Source organism: Protopterus annectens, chromosome 13.part0, assembly GCF_019279795.1.
Source record: "Protopterus annectens isolate FY-2018-M chromosome 13.part0, PAN1.0, whole genome shotgun sequence".
Classification (NCBI taxonomy): Eukaryota; Metazoa; Chordata; order Ceratodontiformes; family Protopteridae; genus Protopterus; species Protopterus annectens.
In genome coordinates this window covers 737,349,948-737,373,376 of record NC_056747.1, presented here as the reverse complement: position 1 = coordinate 737,373,376, position 23,429 = coordinate 737,349,948, and positions in this window count along the sequence as shown.

Sequence of the window (23,429 nt, the reverse complement as noted above, 5' to 3'; positions counted from 1 at the left end):
TTGACTTCAGTGTCAGCAAGGCACGACGTGAGCAACATATAGCTGGAGCTCGACCCAAGGACTCACGGGTGGTTAAAACATATGGACATGGTAATATTAAACATACACAGTTTTTGAAAGGTAATATACCTCAGACTGCTATGCACAACGCTCCTAGTGTGTGTTGTAGTAATGTTTTTGACAAATCGGACAATATGTGTAATGTTAATAAGATGAATTTACGTAACAATCACGAATGTATACATGTTGACAAAAACGTATTAATGGAACAGTTTTTAGACGATAATATTGATTTTTTTGAGAAAGAGAGGAACTATACAAGTAAACACAAATCTATATTTAATAAAGCCAGTGAGACCCAGCCCTCAGTGAGAGATTTGATATATGATTTTGGGCGAAAACTAGTGGCCATCAAAAACACGAAGGTTGACATTAGTTATTTAGATAAATGCCTTGAACATAAAGTCATACCCAAGGGATTAAGATTTTTTAAACTTCCTTTAGGTATAGATTATGGGACAGATACTATGCGTGCATTTAATGAATTATTTGACGATTTTGGTGTAGCATACATTAAATTGTTGATCAAATTCAATGATGAAAAGCTTGTTAGATTAATCAAAGAAGCAGAGAATATGAATTCTATCATTATTAATCATTTGGATTTTGATTACTGGAGGGAATTATACACGAAACAATATAGTGTGGCTGATCAGAAGATATCAGGCATTGTGGAGAGAAAACAGAACAAAATCCTACGTGATTTAGATACATACAATAACAACAGAGTTTACATTTGGCCGGCCAATAGGAATGTGGGCAACTTTCATTTTATGCACTCCCACAGAAGGAAACATTCAAAAAGCGGATTTGGAGAAGAAAATTTTCAGGGGGGGAGGTTTTATCCAGCAAGAAATCACCAGGGACAACAATGAAGAAACAGGCAAATTGCCTTGACACATCTACAGGTGGGTTGGCCGGTATTAGTGAGAAACTATTTAAGACCCCGATGAACGAGCGGGTGAACCACTCTGTTATTCCAGGACACCCCCCACAAGTGTATGTGAGGATGACCCATGGTGTATCGTCAATTACATCCACACATTCTTATGACAATACTTCCAACAAAGTTAGCGTGGAGGACAGTTCTTTCTGTCACTCTAAGGAGAATACAGGGGTGGGAGGTATTGCTGATTTTTCTGTTAATTCTGGTATTTCCACTGGGACAGATCATCCACGTCCCACGACTATTGTGAGTGAAGGATATAAAGTATACAATTATACCGATATTGAAATTGACAATGCCTTCGTTAAACTCTTGAGTAAGGGGATGAAGTACATTCCCATGACTGGGTTGAATTTAGTGGACAACATTATCGAGGTGAAGAAGTATTGCAGACGGCTCAATTTAGCAGTGTTATTCGATAAACAGACTGACACCAACCCTAATCAGGCTAGTAATGTGATTGGTGTAGCGGGTACCGATCTGATGAAAAGAAGCACATACATCCCGGCAAGCAATCCTATTATATCCAATTTTGAAAAAATGGTATGCCATGATATTTACCATTTACACAGGAACATCAAAAAGGACAGGATTAAATATGATGACAACTTATCACATATCGAGAGGGAATGTTTAAAAAAGTTTATGTGTAACAGAGACATCAGAATCATGAAGCCTGATAAGGGAGGTGGGGCAGTTGTCTTTTACACCACCGAGTACAATGATGTTATACACAATATTTTACACGAATCGGGCAATTATGAGAGCATATCTTTGAATCAAATTTCAATCGGACATAAAAGGATTGATTTGTGTCTGGAGGAATACCTGATAGACAACAGGATAACCAATGACACCTACACTTATCTGAAGACCGACTATCCCATCTTGGCCAAGATGGTAGGAATACCTAAGATCCATAAATGTTTAGAGAACCCCCCATTTCGGCCCATCGTATCAGGATCTCGTTCCAAGACTTTCAAGATAGGTCAGTTGATCGACCGATGGCTCAAGAACATCTATGATTCCATCCCCCACCTCATGAAAGACTCGTGGAGATTTTTGGGGGACCTCACTAGGGATAAATGGAAGATACAAGCTATTTACCTTACCATTGACATCAAGGATTTGTTTTCCAGCATCCCCAAAGAGCAAGGATTGGAATTTTTTGCCAGTAGTCTACAAAAACATTCAGGCTTCACGTGGGACAAGATCAACTTGATCTGTGATATGATGGGACTGGTTTTGGACTACAATTTTGTGGAATTTCAGGGAGAATTCTTTAGACAGATTAAGGGAGTCGCCATGGGGGCGGCTTGCGCCCCAATGTATGCCAACCTGGTCATGCTTGAGTGGGAGTCGAGATTCGTGTTCAACAGCCAATTTGATCCTGAAATTTTGTATTATGCACGTTACCTTGACGACATTTTCATTCTTTGGAATGCCTCGGTGGCCAGGTTGGATGATTTCATGTCTTATCTTAACTCCACCACAGATTTTCTTTCCTTCACTCACAGTTACCATCGCACAGAAACACCGTTCCTAGATACATATATTAGTCATAGTTCTGAAGGTTTTAGGTCCAGGGTCTACAGGAAGCCCACTTTTTCAAATGACTACATTCACTACACCAGCAACCATCCTCCCCATGTTTTTAGGAACATCTTAAAAGGTCAAAGTATCAGAGTTGCTAGGATGTGCTCCACCAGGGACACCATGTTGTTAGAACTCACTGTTCTTAAACAGTTATTCTTGGATCGTGGATATCCTGACAGGATGGTCACGGAGGTGACCAATCAAGTACAGAGCCAATGGGGATTAAAATACACTCCCATTCTGGGAAATTATAGTATGACAATAGCAAACAAGAATGCACACACTAGCAAGGGAAGAGTATGTATCCTCATGTACACACCCTTTACCAACATCATTATTGACATTCTCGGAAGACACTGGGAATTGTTGGCAGCCTTGGATTCAGAGGAGATTCTAGGTAGAGTCCCTAGACATGTGTACAAGACTGCCCCCAATGTTAAAAGGTTGTTGGAGAGGGCTAGTACAAACAAGGGTAATACGAGTAGTGAAGTCAGTAGAGGGACAACCAAGTGTGGCAGGTGTAGACAATGCAAATACATTAATCAGGACAAGGGTTTTAGGTTAAATGACATCAACACCACTTACATTAAAAGTTTGAAGGGAAACTGTGAAACTAAGGGCGTGGTTTATGTGGCGTTGTGCAAATTGTGTAACGCCCATTATATAGGCAAAACAGAGAGACAGCTGAAGAAACGGCTGTATGAACATCAATATAGGATACAAAAGCGTGACAATAAAAATGCCTTATGTAGACACATTGCAGACAAAGGTAGTGATCACAGTTTCCATTTTTGTATTATTGATCAGGTGTTCACTTTCCCCTTTAGTGGAAATTGGAAAAATGAATTAGCCCTTAAGGAAAGTAGATGGCAGATATTGACTGATTCTACACGGAAACCAGGTTTGAATGAGTTTATTAGTATCAAACCTTTTTTATTGTGATTTTTATAGTGATTATCTGCCATTCTTATGACTTAAGGATTTATTTAGAAAGTCAGCTTCTATAGTACCATATGGTATTTGTCATACTCCACGAAGAAGATTGTCATTTTCATTATTAAAGCACCTTATCATTTTATGTATTGTAAGCTCAGCATGTTGCATCATCTTAACATCAGTTGTCACTTATTGTTTTATTTTTAAAATATTATGTTGTTTAATTATTTTAAACTAATTTGGTTCTTTTGATGTTTACTATGACACAATATGGACTAGATTTTTTAATATCAACTATATATAATGAGTGTCACACGGGAATATGCTTTTAAATGTTTTTAAACACTTTTGGCGGGATACTGAGTTAAGTGTTTCAATTATTCCATCAAGGAACATATAAAATGGTTTAACTGGTCAGAATTAATTGTTCTGAGGAAGACTGTGTTATACGGTTGAAAGCGCTTAACCTGTTTTGTATCGTTGGATTTATGTGGAATTAAACGTCTGTTTTTTACTTGGTGTACGAGCAGTGTGTTCCTGTGTACATCCATCCGAATTGGGTTTCATACTCCCTGTGTTGCCTGAATTTTTGGATGACTTCTTGTCAGCATCCAAGGCACCTGACTGTCAACTCCCTGCCCCAAAAAGGCTAGATAGATTTTACAAAGTTCCAGAAAACAGTAAATTCCTTTTTAAATGTCCTCATGCAGAATTTGCTGTCATCTCTGTGTCTGTAGATAGACCTTCTAAACTTTTGCTTTCTACTTCCTTACTTCCATCTGATAAAGAAAGTAATATAATGGAGAGGCTGGGTAAAAAAGTCTATACTTCATCTGCAGTGGCCTTCGGGGCCATTAATTACCAAACACACATGTCCAAATATGTTTTGGCCTTCATCTCTTAGGCTTCACAGCTGCTGTTAGACTTTCCAGACTCTGCAGTCAAGATACAACTGTCCTCCCTCTTGACAGCCTCTTCCCAAGTGACTCATCATTCAGTAAAGTGCAGCTATGATGCACCTGAAGTATCTGCTAGATCAGATGCATCTGACTCAGTCCTAAGAAGATATTCTTGGTTGGGATTACAGCCCTTGCCTGATGATATCATGGCAAAACTTATGGATGCTCCTCTGGTTAATTCTGACCTCTTTGGACCTAATGCTGCTGCCCTTTTCAAATGTCTAAAGAAAAAGGGAAGGCGTTACAGGAACGTAAGCATATTTTTTGTGTCCCCAGTTCCTAAGTATCACAGGAATTATCCTTCCAAGGCACCTTTTGTGAGGAAACAGTCCCATGCCCCTCCTTCCACTTTCAAAAAAGGGCCATGCAAGCAAAGCTCTTCCAGGACTCAGCCTGCCACTTCTCAGAAGCACCCCTTTACAGACAAACCAGGTAGTCTGTGACTACCTGCCCAGTCTTACAAATATTATCTTTCCCAGTGCCTATCTCACTCCCTTTCTTCTTGGACAAACATTACTACAGACAAATGGGTGATTTCAGTTGTCCAAAACAGATATTACATGGTTTGGAAGGCCATTCCAATTTTCATGGTTGAGGACCCCTTCAGGACCAGCTTTCTCTTTTCCCTCAGGTACTTCAGGACTTGGCTTTACAGGGAACCATTCAGCAAGTCCCTTCCCAGGAAAGAGGATGTTTTTAGTTCCCAGGAAGGATAACCCAAAGGGACCCATCTTAGACCTCTCTCACCTGAACCTCTTTCTTCAGGTTCCCACCTTCCACATCGTCTCACTCAAAATCTTGCTTTAGGTCTTTCTGGCTTCTCTGGACATCAAAGATGCATATCTTCATATCCCCATTCATCCCCTTTTTAGGAAATACTTACGCTTTTCTGTTGCTTTATCTCATTTTCAGTTCTGTGCTTTGCCCTTTGGACTCTCCATGGCCCCAAGGGTATTCACAAAATGCTTGTCTTTTGTTTGTTATCGCCTTTTGCAGACTTCAAGGATCCATGTTTATCCTTACCTGGATGACCTGCTCATTAAATATACTCATCCACAAATTCTGCTGGACAATCTCCACACTACCATCAGCTTGCTTCTAGCCTGGATTTACTGTCAATTACAAGAAATCCTCCCTCATTCCTTTTCAGTACCAGGTGTTCCTGGGGTGCAGGGTAAGGACAGATCCTATGATGGCATTTCTTCCCCTTCAGAAAGTGCAATCCCTTCTAGCCTACTTTCAACAACTCCTACCACTCTATTCCTTGACAGCCAGGGAGTTTCTCAGACTTCTAGGATTCATGTCATTCATTATTCCCATGCTGCCCTTGGCCAAACTCCACATGAAGAAATTTCAGTGGTATCTGAAATCTCTCTGGTCACAGCATTCACATCGCCTGGATTTTGTTCTTCCTTTTCTTTCTTGTTTCAGCAAATTTCACTGAACCCAGATCTTCTTCTGCAGCCTCCTCTTCCTGTGCAGGAGCTGTTCACAGATGCCTCAGACCTGGGGTGGGGAACAACCTTGGGAAACCTGAAGGTCCAGGAACTGTGTTCCCCCTCTATAAGGAAGGAACTCCTAAACATCAAAGAAATGAGGGCTTTGATTTTTGCTCTTCAGGCTTTCCAATATTCTATTCGGCCAGACCCCCTGAAGCTGTACCCAAACAACACCACAGTCCTTTGGTATGCGAACAAATGGGGGGGGGGGCAAAGTCTTATCTGCTTTGCAGGTTGGCCCTTCAGGCTTGGGAGATTGCTTCCCAGTCAAAAGTCACCTTACAAGCAGTCTACATTCCTTCAGCTCAGAATGTTCTGGTAGACACTCTAACCAGGTCCATGATGCAATCCCATGAATGGATGTTCCACAGGGATGTGTTTCTGGACATTCTTCAGTGGTGGGGTACACCTCAAATAGATCTTTTTGCCTCCCCTTTGAATGGACAACTTCCATGATTTTTTGTCAGATTCCCAGGACCTCTGGTATGGAAGGTGGATGCCCTTTCAATATCTTGGAAGGGAATGTTCTTTATGCATCACCCCCATTCCCACTTACTGAGAAAGTACTACTGAAGATTCAGCAGGACAAACCAGAAATCTTGTTGGTGACCCCCTTCTGGCCAAGACAGCACTGGTTCCCTCTTATTCTGCATTTAGCCAAGGGCAATCATCTCAAGTTAGCTCACAGGGTGGACCTCCTCACACAAGACAAGGGATCACTCATTCACTCTCACTTAAAGGACAACAATGGGATTCTGTTATTAAATGCTCAACTTCTCTGTCCTTTTTCTCTCTATTTGCTGTCCCTGCTATGAATAAACAACAATATAGCATTTAAAATATTTTAAATTGATTGTTTCTATCCACCAAAACAGTACTTTACTGTACTGTGGTGGTTTCACTTTCAAAAAACTTTTATCCTGCCCTGGAAAAGCTTGCTGCAGTCTGCAATTCATTGATGTCATCAAGGCCAATGAATACAGTTAATTTTCTGGCCAATTCCCTCCCCAAACTGACCATCCTAAAAACCTGCCCATGCTGTGATGTCACAGCTCCCAGGTCCTTCTCCTGCCCATACAGAAAGTTGTTCTTCTTTCGACCTTTCCCGGTTAGGGGTCGCCATAGCGGAACTCCGGTCTGCTAATGATTGGCAGTAGATTTTTACGGTGCCGAGGTGGCAGCCCGATGCCCAACCTTCAAAGGTACGCCCATTCACGCATGTCTTTCAAATGCCACTTGACCACAGGGAGGACATGCAGACTCCACACAGAAGGCACTCCAGCCAAGAATCGAATGGGAGAACCTCCTGCTGTGATGCAACAATGCTATCTCTGCACCACCATGGCTTACCCATACAGAAAGTAAAAGCTAGAAAAGGAAACAGTACATGAGTCAAGTCTCTTGTGAGCTGTCAATCATAGCAGGTAACAGCTCAAATTACCCTTAAAGTACTAACGTCCCTAGCTGTCAGGTATGAAGGGGGATGGGAGATTAGTCAAAGTAGTACAATTCAGGCTTCACAAAAGACTGGAATTTAGCCATTCTAAAAAGAAGCTGTGTGAATTTTGAAAGTCTGTTCTGTTGCATTTGCACTGTTTGTGTTTTAAGTAGCCACTGAACGACATGAAATGTTACTTAAAACTAACTGACTGAAAGACAGCAGTGTATGCATGTAAAATCAATGCAGTGACAGGAACTTTAGAAAGAAAGAGGCCTGCGTGATGTAATTTTTTACAAACAAGCACTGCATTTTGGAATACCTAGAGACAGACTAAACAATCAGAATTACTTCAAGATGCCAAACCACATGTGGTCAGACTCAGAAATTACATATAAAAATATTTGAAAACCTGTAAATAGTCCCAGAGTGGTGTTAAAATGTAGGAAACACTAACCAATGATTAAATAAACATGTTTTTTGAGTCTGTGGGTGCGGTTCTCCTTTAGCAACCCTGAACATAACTCTGGGTTGTAGGCTTCTGATCCTCTTTTTGACACCTTTTATCTTCCTGCAGGAGGACAGCAAACCTAATACTAGGACAGCCTACTTGTCTAAATAGAAGAGGTTCTCCATCTGGTGTCTAAAGGAACAGCTAGATCCATTTCAGTGGATATCCCTCTAGTTTTATCTTACTCGTGTGAGATGCTTAAGGCTGGATTGGCTTATTATTCTGTAAAAGTCCACTTAGCTTCCATTTCTGCATGTCTGCCTCTATCTCCTCCCTTAGCCTCTAGGCTAGAGGCTAAGCTTTTTCCTTAAAGGCATCCTTCATATCAGACCTCCCAGAAAACATGTTCCTCCACCCTGGGATTTGAATTTTATACTGGAAAAACTCACCCAATCCCACTTTGAGCCTGCTGTCATGGCTTCCTTAAAGCATTACACTTGGACGATTTTGCTGCTGGTGGACATCGGTTCGGCTAGGAGAGAATCTGAACTCCAAGCTTTAATGGTATCTCAACCTTTCCCCATTTTCCACTAAGATAGGGTATCTCTGTGTACTAAACCCCCTTTCATGCCCAAGGTGATTAATGATTTGTCCCTTAACCAATCTATTAATTTACCTACCTTCTTTCTCTCACCTCCTAATTCCAGTGAAAGGGTGTTACATACTTTGGATGTGTATAGACAACTCAGATTTTTACCTGCATAAAGCAAAGTCCTTTAGGAAATCAGAGCAATGTTTTGTTTCCTTTCACCCCAGAGTGCTGGGAAAGTCTGTGTCAAAACAGACTATAGCTTCATGGATTTCTAAGGCCATTTCTTTCTGCTTTGTTTTCAGTGGTAAAAATCTTTTGGCCTCAGTGAAAGCTCATTCCACTCGGGCCATTGCTTCATCTGGGGCCTCTTTCAATGGTTTGGACACTGCTTCTATCTTGGAAGCAGCTACATGGTTTTCTGCCCACACCTTTACCAGATATTACAAGCTGGATGTCATCTCCTAATCCAGAGAAGGGTTTGCCTGGGCAATCCTGCACAGTTTTGTGGAGAGTTCCTGTGCTCCATCCTCTCTTTCCCTTTCATGAGCTTTGGTAATCTCCCTTGTGTTATGAAAACTGCAATGCGGGAATAGAAGGACATAGAATAGTTGTGTAAAATTTTACCATAACCATAGATGTCCTTCTCTTCCATGCAGTATTATATCCCACCAAGCTCCCCCCTTGGTCCTTGTATTTCTCTGGATAATAGTTTGCCTCTCCTTTTTATCCTTTGACTGGTGTTCTAACTAGGGCATTCAGTTCTGAGGATGGTACGTGCAGACGTCACTTTTATGGCTTACACATCCTGCTGCCTTCGTGTGATGTCCTACGTACCTTGCAGTAGTAAAAGTTTTTTGTATACTGCCCGGATGTTTGAGTCACCTAGGTGGAGCATCCCTCATGTTATGAATACTGCAACATGGAAGAGGAGGACATCTGTGGTTCTGGTAAGATTTTACACAACTATTCTGTATTAAAGTAATTTCTGATACTTTATGAATATAATATTATGTGTGTAAGTTGTTATACTCCTTGAGGATCAGCATCAAAAATCCTAGTGTCTCCTTATTTCACAAATCCCCCCTGCTTCATCACCATCCCTTTCCACTTTGAATTATAGCTTTCTGTTATGTTATATATATGAGGCTTGACTCTGTATCTCTAAAATATCTCTTCTAATCAGGTGATCCTAATCCACCTTGTTCTATTGGAAGGATCAACTTATCCTACTTGACCCTAGCCCTTTTCTCTCAATGATAAACATTCTTCAACTCTATTAACTACTGTCCACAACTTCTCTTATGTTTATAGGTTCATAGGTAGGTACTAGGCTATCTGCCCAGAGGCATTTATAAGCCTAGCCGGAATGTGTTGGCTTTCGCCGCCCCCTTAGATTAGTTCCCTGTGCCTCTGTCCAGCAGAGCCACTGAAGTGATCCCCGGGGTAAACTTCCTGTTTCCCATCCACTTATCAAGGTTTCTCTTGAAGAGTGTTAATGACGAGGTCTGCCTAATGTAGATTGGAGTCTTGTTCCAGAGCATGGGAAGTCTCTGGGACAGGAATCTATCTCTCCAGCACATCCTATTTATTGTTGTGGTGAGGTTTAGATCCCTAGTGTGTGTGGCTCGAGGGAATATGGTTTTCTTTAGGTGGAGCATGTCCATCAATTCTGGGTTGGACGTGGTCTTGTATATCAGGCAGAGATCACCTCTGAGTAGGCAGTATGCAACTGAGTACAGCTGGAGTTTCTTCAGTCAAGCTGCATAGGGCATCTGTTTGAGGCCAGTGATCCTCTTGGTGAGGTACCTCTGTGGTCTTTCCAGCTGATGCAGTGTCTTGTAAGGTGCATCCCAAATGGGGTATTATGCTCTGTGATGGGTCTGATGAGTGATGCGTAGAGGGGCACAATGACCTCTTTTGATCTGGATGCAAACCCTTTTGTGATTAGGTGGGCCACATAGAAGGATTTTCTAACCACTCTGGCAATGTGATTATCAAAGGAGAGATTACTATCTACTTGGGTCCCCAGATCCCTTATTTTGTCTTCCTTATTTAGGGGGCTACCACCTATGTGGTAATTTGTGAGTACTTTGTTTTTTCCAAAGGGGATGACTATGCACTTTTTGGCGTTTAGCTTGAGGCCATGGTTTTGACACCAGGTATCTGTCTCAGTGAGACCCTTTTGGAGGATGTCTGTGTCAGCCGGAGAGTCAATTATAGCCCCTAGTTTGCAGTCATCTGCGAACTTGGTCAGCCATAGTCCTCCTGTGCTTGCCTGTACCTCTGAGCAGTATATGCAGGACAGGAGGGGTCCTAGGACTGAGCAATGGGAAACGCCACTTGTAACCGGTTTAGAATTATACCTAGCTCCCGCAAACTCTTACCGTGTGGGTTCTGTCTGTAAGCCAGTTAGCAACCCATCTTGTGACATAGGGATTTATGTTCAGGCTGGTGAGCTTGTCTATAATACCAGAATGGGGAATGGTGTTGAGGGCTTTTGTGAGGTCTAGATAGGCTGTGTGGACCACCTTTCCCTTGTCTATTGGTAACTGTCTCAAAGAAGTCCACCAGGTTTAGGAGGCATGATCTGCCCTTAACAAAGCCAAACTGGGTAGGGTCCAGTGTTTGGAGGTTCCCAATGTCTCTGTTAATGAGATCCATGATAATGCGCTCCATAGCCTTGCAGACCAAGCTAGTCAGGCTTATAGGGCAATAGTTCCTGGGGTCTGTTGTGGCTCCACCTTTGTGGAGCAGAATAACCATTGCTGTGCACCACTCTATGGGCACATAGCCTGTAGAGACTGAGTTTGAACAGTGTGATTAGGTGAGGGGTTAGTTCATCTTTGAGCTCATGTAGGACGCAACCTGGGACACCGTCTGATCCCATTGATGCTGTGTTTTTGGCTTTGGAGAGGGCTGTTTTAACCTGAGTGTCTGTGATTTTAGGGGCACTACATTCTTCTGGTATGGTTAGGGGCCCTTTTGGGTGTGAGAGGGCGGAGAAGTTTGCACTGAACCTGTCAGCCAGGATGTTGGCGATATCGGTCGGTTCAGTGTATTTTGTGCCATTCTGCACTAAGTCCGAGCAGATCTGGGAATTGCCACTTAGATTCTTGACATAGCTAAAGAATGCCTTGTGGTTATCTTTGGAGTCCTTGGCAATTTTTCTTTCAAAGCTAGCCTTGGATGATTTTATGAGGGATTATAGTTTCTTGCTGATACTGATCAGGGATGTCTTCCCCTCTTGGGATTTTACTCTTTTCTGTACTAGTTTCCTCCTCCTGTTGTATAGCTTGTTTATGGCAGGGGTCCACCAGACTGTTTTCCTTTTCTTGGAGGAGCGAGTCTTGGTTTTGCATAGGATAGCATGATCCATGCATTTTTGTAGGTGCCCGTAGAGTGCATTAGTAAAGGATTTTGCAGCTTGGGCAGCATTATCCTTTAGCATTGGGGATTTGAAAGTTTCCACCTTGGTCTTAAGTAACGTGAAGTTTGCTTTTGAAATGTTTTTCACAGTGGTTTCTTTGACCGGAGGTGGGGGCGGAATGTGGATATCCAGAGTGATTAGTTTATGGTCAGATCTAACCAGCGAGGGGTTGACCTCCAGTGTGGAACACCGGTCGCCCATGTTGGTGATGACCAGGTCCAATATGTTGTCACCTCTGGTGGGGGTATTGACCAGTTGATCCAGAGCATTTGAGTTTATAAATTATAGGAAATGTTGGGCAAGGGAGTTAGTACTTGAGTAGTTCTCCCAGTTAATGTTTGGGTAATTGAAATCACTCTTCTGGTTGATAAAAATATGTCTAACCTGTGTATAAAACTAAAGTTACTAAAAACATTTTTACTGCTTGCATCCTGCTATCCATATCCTTAATAACAATAGCTTCTGGGTTCTCAGTTTTTGCATTATCTTTTTTAGTCTCTTCCCAAATATCTTTAGCTGCCATAACAGAATCCTTTTTAATCCATACTCTTAAGTACTTAATTTTGTTGTGTTCCCATAAATATAGGTATTGCTGGACCAATTCATGTGTGGGTACAGAGTTTGCAGCTGTAGCTTTTGTTTTATCTTCATTAATTTTATATCCCCAAAAAGACTCAAAACTGCCTCAAGATGTTCTACAATACTGACTTCCTTTTCTGGATTTATAAGGTACAAAATAATATTGGCTGTAAATAAAGACAACTTTTCTTAATTACCATACCAATTATATCCTTGAATTTCTAAGTCACTTATTTTCTTTGCCAGTGGCTCCAAATGTAAGGCAAATAATAAAGGGGAAAGATGACACCCCTGCTTGGTTCTTCTGTTCAGAGACAACTTGTCAGAAAGGAACCTTCCCACTTTAATGTTTGCCTCCACTTCTCTTATATATCCTTCTAATTAACCTTATTAATGTATCAGGGAATGTAAATGCTTCCATTGTCCAACTCATAAAATCCCAGCTTAGTCTGTTGAATGCTCTCTCTGAACCATTCTGCTTCCCTCTGGATCATCAGTGTTCTTTCAGTGTTGTCAAATGTTTGCCTTCTGTTCACAAAACCACATTGATCCATATCTATCAATTTTGGCCACACCTTTGCAATTCTTTTAGCTATTATAGACATAAACACTTTATAATCATGGTTTAAAATTGAAACGGGGCTATATAAAGCTGGGTCTGATGGGTGTTTATGGTCTTCAGGTAATACAGAGACCACAGATTTCTTTTGGGATGCTGGTACTTCCACTCCTTTTAAAATACTGCTAAACAAAACCTTCCAAATCTTTTTTGCTTTCTTCCTTCCCATGTCTTGCACCAAAGCAGGAGCTTGAACTGCTTTTTGCTGAACAGCTGCAGGATTCTTCCCAGTCAAGTTTTCTCTTCACCTTTTCCAGCTGATTTTCTTTCAGGCTAAGTTTCTTCCTTGCTGGCATCCAGGCAGTGTACTTACCAGCCAGTAATTGACTTTAATAAATCAGGTAGAGTTACTGGCCTCAATTTTCAGTTTCTCTTTAAACCCTGGGACAGCTGAAACTAAACTGTTCATCAGTGTGCAGCCATCATGGAATTCTTCCTTCTGTTTATTCTTATACATTTTTCACACATGCTGTACTACAATACTCATAATTCACTCTTGTGTTCTTTTCACCCCTCCTTCTACATTTTCATTTCCCCTCATAAAACTAATATTGTCCTTTATTTTACCCAAATATGTAGATACCTCCTCCCTTGTAAATAATATTTCTGCCTAAACAGTAATGGCTTGATTTCTTTTAACTATGCCTTTTTCCGTATCATAATACTATCTTGTATTATTCTCTAATACATTTCTATATATTCCCGGACTTCACTTTCTCATTCTTTATTATGTCATCCTGCCATTGAAAAATGTTTTCTACATCTTTTTTAAATCCAATTTACCATTCAGACAAGTTTTTTATAGAAGCCATTCCTCATTATATGATTATTCCTTAACTGCAACACTTCCCACTCTCCAGTTTCATCCCATAATTTCCTCATTTATTCTTTTTATTCCCCCTCCTATTTTAATATACTTCCTTTCTTCCATCACCTCCATTCATACTTCTACATGGTCTGAAATACCCATCATGACTATATCACCATTTGCTACCCAAAGCTTTCTGGTAATACAAAATAATCAATTTCAGATTTGTGTAATCCCCTTCTATAAGGCCATTGACTTTTGTTCCCACAGCTAATTTACCATACTTTATCACTTCCTGTATTTTTTTACACCATTCCCTTTCTTTTTATATTTTCCCCTTAAATCACAATTCACGTCCCCTGCAATTATAATTTTCATGTTAACTACCACATAGTGTAATATTTAATGAAACTAATTCTGTCTTTTCTTGTTAGCTATATATGCATAGAATGTTATAATTCTATAAACATGGTCGGTCTCTTCACATCCACAACATTTAACCATCCCATCCTTATCAGTGTTACATCTAGTATTTTCACTGTTTTTTTACACAAAAGTCACTTTCTAAGATCTACATTATATTTACACCTGACAGTTTTACTGTTTGTAGTCTTTCCTGACTTGCCAGGAATCTTACATCGTTTAACAGAATACCATCCACATCATATTTACCGCACCATTCCGGTACCCCTACCACTCTTACAATCTTAATAATACTGCTCACATTTACTGAAGGCACTCTAAAATGATTGCTTTCCCTTCTTTTTAAGTTTAGGGGAAATATTTGTAAATTTTTGTTTTCTTATTTTTATTGTTACCACAACTGAGTAGTTTTCCTTGGTTTATGTACAAACAATCATTGACCCTGAAAATCAGATGTTTCACAACCTAGGGCTTCAAAAATTGTTAGTATCAGTCCCTTATCCTGACCTCTCTCCTTGATTACATTCCCACTCCTCTTTTTGCCCTCCATATTCTTTTCTTTTTCTTTTTATACATCTTCTTCACCTAGTTCACCATCTCCCCCAACCTCTTGTTGTCCTTCACTGTATATGTTTTCTTCCTATTCCCCTTCTTTTTCATTATTTACTCCGTGCTCTTGGCAGTCCACCAAAAAGTGTCCCTTTTTTACACAGCCTGCATTCAGACACACACTTTCTTGCTTATGTCCTTTCTCCCCACACTGGTTACATTGTAACTTGCCACAGTCTTTACTTAAGTGAGAAAAGTCCCCACAAAAGAAGCATTATTTAGGTTGGCCAGCTTATCATAATGTCCCTCTACGACCAGACACAAAAATAACACTTGGCAAGTGTTTCACCATGTTTGCACATTTCAAAACAACTTCCAACCTCCATTCCATTATGTTTCTCTCATCTCTAACTTTCACAGTATTATTAATAGTTTCACACAGACGCTGCATGCATTTTAACTCTATCTTCTTCTAGTTCATCATTCTAAATTGCAAAGTAACATTTTTTTAACATTTTAAGTTACTACCACAAAAAAAATTGTTCCATGGATAAATTTCCTTGTTTTTGTAACACAGTTCCATACATTTCATCATCAGTCCATCAGTTTAAAATGTTAAGTCACAAAAACTCTCTGTCCCAATATGTATAAAAGATGAATTTCTGAATTTTTAAAGCCCAAAACAGTTACCAAATTGTCACATACATAATATCTGGCCATTACAGTGACTTTTTCTTTATTTTTATTCTCACGGTTGGTCTTCTCTACCTTTAAAAAAACAGTTTTATTTATAGTTTGTTGCTGCTCTCCTTTTTTGCCTGCTGTCATTTCTGCATATGTTTTTTGTTACTGCATTATCTGCTGCCACATAACCAGACACCTTCTCAGTGTGTTGCTGATTTTCTCTTTTACTTTCTGTCACTGTCGCATAAGTTTTAGCTGCTGCATTTTCTGCTGAAACATCATCTGGTTCCTTTTCCACATTACCATCCTCAGCATGTTCTAAAAGTTATGTGCTGTCTCATCCCATGAAACACAGGCAAGATAGGTGTGCATCTTAGTCTTTGTACACCCCACATTAGGTTTCCATATTAGTTGTAACTTCTGCGCTGATTGTACAAAGAAGAATGTTGTTTATTTTTGTTATTGCACAGAATGTTAATCTTTTTATATAGGTAAAACTAATCACTTATTTAAGGAAAGGGTCCTAGAACACCTCAGAGATATAAGAAATTGTAAAGAGAGTAATGCCTTAGCCATGCATGTTAAAAAGGAAGGTGCCGGTCATACATTTAAGTTTCTAGTTTTGGAGATTGTTAAGATGAGTATGAGGGGAGGTGATGCTAGAAATAGAACCGTGAAGGCTAAGCAGAGGTGGATAATACTGCTGCTTAATGCTGACAGACCTCCTGGTTTGAATAGCAGGATGTCGCTTAAACCTGCCCTTAAATCAAGGAGTTTGAAACATTGAATTTATAATATTTTAAATATAAAATGTTTTTATATATAAAATTTCATAAGTATAATGCATGTGCCTATTAATTTCTGATTTGTAGGTTGATCATATATGTGTGTATATATTTCCTAGATGTATATATGTATATAGATATATTTTTTACAAGCATTTTCACAAATATGTACTTACCCTTTTAAGTTTTTCAAGTGTTAATTAGCATTTTAGTGATTGGACAGTTTGTATTGCATCACAAATATAAAATGGGTATGTTTGATTTTATATGTAGTCTGATGAAGCAACTGTTATTGGTTGTGAAAATGCTTACTTCTCTGCTATCAAAGATTAAAGTTTTTTATGCAATTGTACTGCCGTGTATAACCAGCGTGTTTTTACATTCATATATCCTGCTTCAACGTGGTTATTTCATCTGGAGTTTGATTCTTCACCTTTTCAATATGTGCCAGTCTATACCTTCCCTCAGGAGACTGTAGTCAGCTTTCAAAAAGCATTTTTGTTTGACCCTATCTAGGGGGTGGACAGGGGAGATGGTGACTTCAAAAATGATCACTTTGTGGTCAGATCTTGTATGAAATATTTGTTTTTACTGGTAATTTCTGTATTAATAACCTCCATAAAATCTTGACATTCCCACACTTTTATATCTTTCCATTCTTGCCTTAATTGCAACCTTGTTTTTCTTTGCACATGTCTTTCCAAAGATAAATATAAAAAACCCATCCATAATACTATAATACCATAACTTTCTATTTTTTTCAATTTCATCATTTTTTATTTTCCAAACCAAGATTTTGTCCTGATAATTATCCATTTCCTCATTATAATATGATCTCCTTTTCTTCACGTTCAAAATATGTATCCATTCAGTACTATATTTGTTTAAAATTCTCACTAGTAATGAATTATCATAGTCCTTCAAAATTTTTAGTATTTTATACAAATGTGAAGAGACTGCATAGACGATAGGATTTATCAACCCCAAACTACCTTTAAGTTTTTTTTTTTTACATATAAGGTTCTTGTTTTAACTGAATTCAACCTTGATGCCCAAATACAAGTAAATACACTCCTATAAGTACTTTTTCTAGATTCATGGGAATACTATATATACTTGCTAAATAAGCAAAATCAAATTGATTAGATACACCTTTTTCTTAAAGGACAATCTAAAGGTCCTCCAAAGCATGCACATTTTTTCAATGACCTTTAATTTTTCTTCCCATGTGACTCTTATATTTTCTTTTTCTTTTTCTTTTTCAAACATCGATCCAAGTACATTAATTCCTATCTAGTTAAAAGTAATACCATCATAACCTATGCCTACACTTTTTTATATAAATAAAGAGAACTGTTTTTAGCAGGAATTCCTGTAAATAACTTTCCACAAAACATGAACAGAAAACTTGCACAAAAAGGGATGAGCTGTGAACCAAAACACATTATTTGATCAACCAGTGTAAAACCAGCATAACCAACTAAGCTCTTTTGTAATGTAAAACCAGGCTTCATCAGAGTTAAGGATTAAATAAACAAAGTGTTTAAATATCCCAAACTCACCAGTGGTGTGACACACCTCATTAACCTGACATTAAATATAAAGATGCAGACCACCCTTATCGAGCCAGCTTGACATGAAACCATTATCTGAAGTCTCAATATACATAATAAATAAATATTAAGATTAGTATTACAAAAATAAACAACAAATATTAGAAGATGTTAGAAAAACCTTGAAAGTTTAATACTGATAAATATATTGCCTATAAATATTGTAAAATATATTGTATAAACAGAAATGAACTTCATAAAGTTTACGAAGTAAAACTTTGAAAAATATAAAATGTTTAAAAAATGTTTAAAAAATCCACTGAGCAGCATAAATAAAGCTCATAAAAACTGAGCTCTTGTCTTCAACAAACAGGATAAAAATCTAAATAATTTATTCCAGGGGATACTGAGGCATTAAGCCTCACTTGCTGGGCAAGTTCTTTATATTCCAATAGCAGTTTGAAATTACCCCTAAATAGTTCCATAATTACTCGGTCAATTATAAAGAATACAAATTTCTTAAAATTGAGACAACTGGTGGTATGTCTGTACAAGGCATTAGGCATCTTAAATTTTTTTATCTTATAAAGATGTTCAAGGTCTTCCCCATGTAAAACCTGTTGCAGGAAATTCAAGAAGCTAAGTACACCACATTTGATGTGTTGCATTTCCCTGCACCATGGGATGGTTCTATTGAAATTAACAACTAATACATATGGCTCCTTAAGAACTTACCTACAAATTTTACAAGATCTGCATTTTGGACATAATGCCATTAGTGTAATCAGTTTTCTAGCTACTAACATTTTTTTCAGTCAGGCACTTTATATTTTTACCTTTACTATAAACAATTAGAGGGGTTGTCCCACTAGTTCTTTCAAGTTGGGTGGAAATATAATATCCCAATTTAATTTAACAGTACTGACATATTTAAATATGTCTGTATTAAAAGGGAATGACAGGATGCATGTACCTGTACAAAAGGGAGTAGAGGCAGTATCAATCATTGTGCCTATAATTCTAGGTGTTACGTTACTATCACCCAGTGAGCACATTTTCAAAATTGGTGAAAAATAGTCATTGTGTAAAATTATCATCTCATCTCTCATTTTATGAAGTAACTCAGTCGGATAACCTCTATTCAAAAACATACAGGTGAGCTGATGAATCCTTTCCAAGAATGTTGCCTGTTCCGTAATAAGCCTGGATAGCTGCACCATCTGGCCCTTAACTACTGATTTCTTTTGGTGGGCCAGATGGCAACTTTGAAAAATGCAGGTAAGAGTTTTAAAACTTCTCCGTCCTGAACACTGTCAAGACAAAGGAACCCTAAATTGTAATTTTTCACCAATTTAATATTAAGGTAGTTAATTGTGCCCAAACCTACTGTGTGTGTAAACCTAAGAAAAATCTGTTGTACTCTCACACCTAGTCAAAGTATCTGACCACTCCTCAACTATCCCCTCCCAAAGGATGAGTATATCATCCAAAATTCTGTAGTAACTGTACACGCTAGACAAGAACTCAGGATGAAAAACATGATTGTCTTCCCATCTAGCTAATACAATGTTGGCATAAATAGGGACACAAGATGCACCCATAGCAACACCTGTTATTTGATGGAAAAATTCCCCTTCAGATTGAATATAATTGCTGGTAAGGACCAGCTCTAAAAAAGAAGTGATAGCACATATCTCGTGAGTGGGAAAACCAGAGGTTTCTGATAAAAGATCAAAAAACCACTCCACTCTAATACTGTGGGGTATAATAGAATAAAGAGCCACAACATCAACCATAATAAAAATAATGTTTGCATCAAATACAAGGTCATTAATCAATTCCAAAAGGTGCCAAGAATCTTTTAAAATATGCACATTAGTCTTCAGTACATCCTGACACTTGTGGTCAATAAAATTGGCTAGGGATTCTGTCTTGGATCCCATAGCAAACACAACTGGTCTAAGTGGTGGCTCAACTGAAGATTTATGAATTTTGGGAATACCAAATATAGAAGCACTTTTAGGCTTAACTATATTAAGGTATTCCCATTCTTCGTGGTCCAAATCACCCTGCATCTCCATGTCCAGTAGTAAAAAATCAAACCTAGCAAAAGCAATATTAACTTCATTTATAAATACACATATTTTCATTGGAAAGCAACTGGAACATTTTAACTGAATAATCAATACTGGTTGCTATTATGACCCCATCACCCTTGTCTAGTTTTATGATTATAATTGTGTTATCCTGCATTAATGATTTTAAACTCATCCTTTCATCATAACTTAAGTTGTCAGTGAACCCACTCCTCTGTTTAAAAATGTGTCCAAAGTGGTTCTTACATGTCTTCTCAAAAACCAAAGATGGGGGGAATAGATGTGCTCTTCCTTTTGAGCCCCTGTACTCCCCTGGAATCTGTCTCCTGGTGGAATATAAAATTTTAAGATTAATGCTTCCAATAAAAAGTTTTAACTGGGTTACTGCATTTACAATATCCATTTTAAAATTGGGAACTAATGTAAACCCTCTTTGAAAAAAAACAGATTTGCAAGTATCACGGATATTCACATCAGATAAATTAAAAAATGTGAAAATGTCCATTTTACAAGTTTCCACATTCCTTCCACAGCCACAAATATATTTCAGTTGTTCTCCTGGTCCAGCCACTGCCCTGAAGGTTTGTGTGATTGTCTCAATGTTGGGGTCTCATATCGGAGGCAGAGCCATGGTTCCGCTGACTGGCCAGTCTCTCTGAGTGTTGAACTGGATGTTGTTCTAATAAAAATGTGGAGTGATCAAATTGTTTTGGTTCGCAGTTCATCCTTTTTTGTTGTCCTGTAAATAACTTATCACATTAACCATGGCTTTCTGATATTAGCAATAAGAATATCATCATCTGCATATGTTAACATAATTGGAATATTTAAACCTTCATAGTCTATATATTCCATATCTCTTAATTCAGTATTAATATGAGTCAAAATAACATTCTTTATTAATACAGAAATAACATTACTTAAAGGACATCCCTGCTTTAAATCCTTCTTAAGCACGATTTCCTTACTAAATTATCCATCTATTAATATTTTTACTATATTTAACTTAGCCGTAATGCAGACATTTTTTTAACTTGTTACTTAAATTGTGTGTATCAAATATCTTCCATAGGATAAAAGTAATGTCTTTCGGCTTTTCCCGGTTAGGGGTCGCCACAGCGGAACTCCGGTCCGCTAATGATTGGCAGTGGATTTTTATGGTGCCGAGTTGCCAGCCCAAAGCCCAACCTTCAAAGAAGGCACCTTCCATAGGGTTTTATGCTGAGGTTGGGAGGTTGGCATAATGGTTAAGGTGCTTACCTTAGAAACACAAGGTGCAGGGTTTGATTCTGACATGGGGTAACTGGCTAGGCTTAAAATTGCCCATAAGGACAGTTAGCCTAGTACTAACCTATGAAACTATGAACCTAATTGAATCAAATGCCTTATTAATACCACCCACCATTAACTTTGCTCAGACGTTCTTATATAACATGTCATCCACTAATTATATAATGGTTAACAGTAAATCCTGCATTTTTCTACTTTTTTATACCATACATATTTTCATTTATAATGTTACTTAACTTACTTTCCATTCTTTTTTGCAACATTTCATAAATATCTTATAGTCTGTGTTATTAAGAGCTCTAGGTCTCCAGTTCTGTATTTCATACATATCTCCTTTTTTCCATATGAATTTAATTATACCACTGCACAAATCTTTATATCAAAACCCTCTTCTTAACCATTCATGTAATACTTTTAAAAAATATGTCTTTTGAAATACAGTCATATTTTATACATTCTGTACTCTACTCTACATCATCAGGCCATGCTGCAGATTCCAAATGTACTTTTCTTAAAACATTTTCTAATTCTTCCATTCTAATCTTTTTCTCCAAATCTTTATTATCTTCCTCAGAAAAAATATCCATTTTACATTCCTTAGTAGATTGTACATTCTCCCCTCTGAAACTTTCTTTAACATAGCCTTCCACTATTTCCATAATCTTATCTTGCGTAGTTTGTACAATACCTGACCTGTCTTTCATTAGTCTCATAATATTATCATTTCCTTTAATAAATTTACTCAACTATGGTGCAATTTCTTCCTCCTTTCCTTGCAAAAAAAAAAATCTTTGTTTGTATAACATATACTGCATTTTCTTTTTATTTAAATCATGTAATTCCTCTTCTTTAATAAAATATCTTTCTTTATTCTTTTCTAAACTATCACACATATCTTTACTCAGCTGATCATAACACGCTTTCCTTTCTACTTTTTATATTTTCTGTGCTTATATATTTAAAAAATGACCACCATTTAGACCAAGCTTTATAAAAATGCCTCATTTCTATGTGATCCTGCCATAAACTTATTACATCTGTCTTCCTTTCTTTATCCAATTTAGCCTCATTAATTCTTTTTATTCCTTTCCTTATTTTTATGTTGTCAGAATTATCTTTCAAAGTTATCCAAAAAATCTGGCTGTAGTACTCCTCCATCCATAATTTTAACCCTGCTGAAACTAAGAAATAATCTATTTTTGTTTTGTGTTCACATCGACTGTAAGTCTAAGTACTGTTATTCGAAATACTTAAATTTCCATACCTTATAATATCTAACATCACTTTCTCATCATATGCTTTTTTATTTTGCCTTATGTTACAATTAAAATCCCCTGCAACAATTTTATCCATATTTACTCCACTGTACTTTATAATATCTTTAACCTTTCTTCTCTTTTTTAATTACAAATGCATAAATTGCTATAATTCTAAATACCTTCTTTCCCCACCTTACATCTAAGAATTGGAGCTAGGTCTACAGTAACAAATGTAAAATCTAAAACTTTCATTGTCTCCTTATACAAAATAAGTATTTCTGAACATGTCTCTTTCCCTAAATTAAAGATAACATTTTCCCCACCATACTTCTAATTGTTGACTTTCTTCATTTGTTAAAAATCTAGTATCTTCTAATATAATAATCCCACTTTCCTGTCTCTTATACCATTCAAAAATACTTATCCTTCTTACAACATTCATTAAACTATAAACATTTAGTGCAAGTACCTTACACAAAATGCTAACTTTAAATATTAGAGAAGCTCAACCTTTCTCTTTATTATGTCCTTCTATCATTTGTCTTTTTCTTTCTCAAACTCTCTTACCAAGAGATTTTTTTTTGTTTAACCAAATTCTGTTTTATATCTTCACCATCACTTAACAGTGATTCTTCCCCTTTATTAAGAATGAAACTTTCATTACTGACTTTTTGTAAATCATTTTTAGGTTCCAAATAATTTACTTCCTCACATTCTATTTAGACACTCTGGTATTTATTTATTTGCTATTGCTATGGTCTTACACTCTAGATTCTGCTCTGTTAATGTTTCTACAATATATTACTCCAATTCAGTAATTTTATAATCAGACTACATTTCCAATTGTTCTACTTTGTTACATTTGTAACATTTAATTTCA